Source organism: Pinus tabuliformis, chromosome 3_2 (genome assembly GCF_031772625.1).
Source record: "Pinus tabuliformis cultivar Carrire ecotype Pingquan chromosome 3_2, CPIR1, whole genome shotgun sequence".
In the NCBI taxonomy this organism is placed as follows: domain Eukaryota; kingdom Viridiplantae; phylum Streptophyta; class Pinopsida; order Pinales; family Pinaceae; genus Pinus; species Pinus tabuliformis.
Window position 1 is genome coordinate 456,615,686 of NC_142302.1, and position 3,899 is coordinate 456,619,584.

The 3,899-nt window shown below is 42.4% G+C and overlaps 1 pseudogene; it reads left to right on the plus strand.

Annotated features, from left to right (window-relative positions):
* The first annotated feature begins 1,679 nt into the window (after positions 1-1,679).
* Positions 1,680-3,268, plus strand: LOC149181268 (transmembrane 9 superfamily member 7 pseudogene; annotated as a pseudogene).
* The last annotated feature ends 631 nt before the right edge of the window (positions 3,269-3,899 follow it).

Sequence of the window (3,899 nt, forward strand, 5' to 3'; positions counted from 1 at the left end):
AGGAGGGTCACTCAAAACAAGGTCAAAGGAATTTTTGTGCCTTCTGGAGGAAGTTTTATATTTCTACAGGAAACATCCTGTAGAACCTTCAAGTGAGCCAGATTCGGTTTTGGAAGGGGATCTAAAGCTTGGAATCCATTGGTTATGCCTGCAAGCATCCATGTTCCCATTCCTCACCCTTTTCCATCATCTTTTCCACCTCATTGTGCTTCTTCATTGTGCTTCTACAGGAAGTTCCTGTAGAAATTGTAGGAAGCTAGAAATGGATTTCAAAAAGGTGGTTTGGCGAACATGGTAGCTTCCTCAAGGGTTCAGAAGTCCTCCTGCACTTTTCAAACTCCTCCTCCATCATCTCCATGCCTGCATCACAACCCAAGCTCAGTTTTTCTTACCATGCAACAAAACTGCAAAATGCCTTGAAGAAAAAACACATAGAACAGAATTTGTTTCTTCCATAACTTGAAAACCATGCATCCATTTGAAAAACCGTTTTATGGGGAATTGTACAGGGGTGATGGAAACATGCCTGAGCAGTTTCAACCAATTCTGGTGCACGGTTTCCAAGAAATTAGCCTCCATCACCATCAGCCATTTTTGCATTTTCTCCATATCTGTGCATCCGTTTCAAAACCTGTTTCACGGGGAGATGCACATGGCTGATAGTAACCTACCCAAGAAGTTTTAGCTAGTTTCGATGCACGGTTTCTGAGAAATTGATCTCTGAAATCTTCAGCCGTTTTCTGTTTTTCTCGAAATCTGTGCATCCATTGATCACGATTTTTCTATGGGAGGTGCATCATGATGATAGGAACATGCTCAACAAGTTTCAGATCGATCCGATTTACCGTTTGAGAGCAATGGTGAAAACAAGTTCTGGTCCGGTGAAAATTCAGCAACAACAGCTTGAAGGTGTAGATTTGAATGTGGAAACAAATGCCTGTAGCTTAGATCTGGTCAGAGGACACCTGCACAAGGAAAACAACCAAAAATTATCAGCCAAGCCCTCATACAACCAAAGAAACTAGTGCATGCAACAATGACTAGCCACAGCACCTCACAGCAGCCATTTGACTTCAGGTACGTGACTGAAACTTGTTCTTCTATTGCACAAATCTAATTTAAAAACTGCATGAATGAATGGAATGGTGGAATTGAGCCACGAATATAGTAGGATTGAGCCGATAGTTCCTTGTCCAATTCTTTATCAATCAGCCAGGAATCATGCAACGTATGTGTTAGACAACTCACGTGAAATTTGAAAAAACACAGACAGTTGTGGATATTTTAAACTCCAGTGAAACTAAGGGTAAGGGATTACAGGCATATGACACTGCAAGGGACCAACAGTTTGCATGAGCAACGCACGTCTCTGCCACCTCACCACAAATCACGCAGTAATTAAAGGAATGCTCGGCTGAAGACTCACGTTAACTGCTGATTCATTTACACTTGCAAACCTCTTCAGTTGAATCCTCTGCCTCTAAATTCTGTTAAACTGACGTCCTTTGCCAAGTTTTTTGGCTTGTTCAAAATTCTCCCGCATACCAAGATCGTTCAAAGACGTAGAGACATCCTACAGAAGCCGGGCACTCTACAGGCGTTTCTACAGGAAGTTGCGCCACAGGAAACCCAGCATACGAAGAAGCTTGTATTGTTCACGTCGAGGGTGGCAATTCTCAATGAGTGTAAAGCATGAGTATGAACAACCATGGGATAATGTCAAAGCCCATTTGACAACTTGTGATCCAAATACCAAGCATACAGTGTCAAATTCTGAGATTCCCCAAGAAGTTGTAGAAGACAAAGAAGTTATATTCATTTGTGATGTTACTTTCTGGGAGAGCCCTATGAAATGGGCATCATGTTGGGATACTTACCTTCTTATGACAGATGATCAGATCCATTGGTTCTCTATCATCAACTCATTGGTGATTGTTTTATTTCTCTCTGGAATGGTTGCAATGATCATGATGCGAACATTGTACCGGCATATCTCAAAATACAACCAATTAGAAACACAGGATGAGGTTCAAGAGGAAACAGGATGGAAGTTGGTCCATGGAGATGTGGTCAGGGCCCCAACCAATGCAAGCTTACTTTGTGTCTATGTGGGAACGAGAGTTCAGTTTTTTTGCCATGACACCAGTGACAATGATATTTGCAGTCCTTGGTTTCCTTTCTCCTTCATCAACTCATTGATGATTGTTTAATTTCTCTCCAGAATGGTTGCAATGATCATGATGCGAACATTGTACCGGCATATCTCAAAATACAACCAATTAGAAACACAGGATGAGGTTCAAGAGGAAACAGGATGGAAGTCGGTCCATGGAGATGTGGTCAGGGCCCCAACCAATGCAAGCTTACTTTGTGTCTATGTGGGAACGAGAGTTCAGTTTTTTTGCCATGACACCAGTGACAATGATATTTGCAGTCCTTGGTTTCCTTTCTCCTTCGAACCGTGGAGGTTTAATGACAGCTATGTTGCTATTATGGGTGTTTATGGGTTTGTTTGCAGGGTATGCATCGTCATGTCTATATAAGATGTTCAAGGGCATAGAATGGAGGAGGAACATGCTGAAGACAACATTCTTGTTTCCAGGCATTGCCTTTTGCATTCGCTTTATTCTCAATGCACTGCTATGGGGAAAAAAATTCATCTGGTGCAGTTCCTTTTGGGATTGTGTTTGCCTTGGTCCTTTTATGGTTTGAAATTTCTGTGCCATTGGTCTTTGTGGGCAGTTACTTTGGCTACAAGAAACCTGCAATTGAAGATCCAGTGAAGACCAATAAAATCCCCAGGCAGATTCCAGAGCAATCTTGGTATATGCAGCCCATTTTCTCAACACCAATTGGAGGCATGTTGCCTTTTGGAGTTGTATTCATTGAACTGTTCTTCATATTAACTTCAATATGGCTGCATCAGTTCTACTATATATTTGGGTTCCTGTTCAGTGTCTCTGTGATCCTCATTGTTACATGTGCAGAGATCACCGTTGTCCTTTGCTACTTCGAATTGTGCAGTGAAGATTACAACTGGTGGTGGAGATCTTATTTGACTGCAGGCTCCTCAGCATTTTACTTGTTTCTCTATGCCACATTCTATTTCTTCACCAAGCTGGAGATGACAAAGCTTGTTTCTGGAATTTTATATTTTGGCTACATGCCCATCATGTCATACTCATTTTTTGTTCTAACTGGTACAATAGGTTTCTATGCATGCCTTTGGTTTGTGCGGACAATATACTCATCAGTGAGAATTGACTGAGGCTCTGCATGCAGCTGCCATTTTTCAGAGGGGCCGTTTAAGTTTTGGTTTAGGGGAATGGTGCTTGCTCCTTTTATGTTGTTTTAGAGGTTTTTGGGTAACATTACAGGAGACACCAATGTCAATGTGCTGCTGTGGGAGTTAACGCTGAAGATGTTGCAGGAACACAATGCCGAAAGGGGGCCTCCCAACACAAGCAGAAGGGTCCCTACCAAGTTCCCAGGCATCCTCACATTCATCCCCTCCATGAACACTCATTTTTTTCAGAGTTCGGACACAATTTAGTCATGGTTCAACCTTCTACAGGAAGCTACAGGACTTTCTACAGGAAGTTCTGTATTTTTACCAGAAACATCCTGTAGAAGCCTTTGGGCAGGCCAGAATCAATTATGAAGAGGGATTTGAAGCTTGAAGTCTGTTGAGGAGGCATGCAACCACTCTTTTCTTCCATCCTCCACTGGTTTCATCTCCTTTCATATGATTGAATGAGCAGGCAGTGGGAAGAAGCAGAGAGAAAAGCATGGTTTCATGACCGAGAAGAGGAAATCACTTCAGAAGCTTGGGATGATAGGGAGGCCACCAGGGCCATCAAAGATGAGGAGATATATTGGTTGCTCAGAGGATGAGCAAC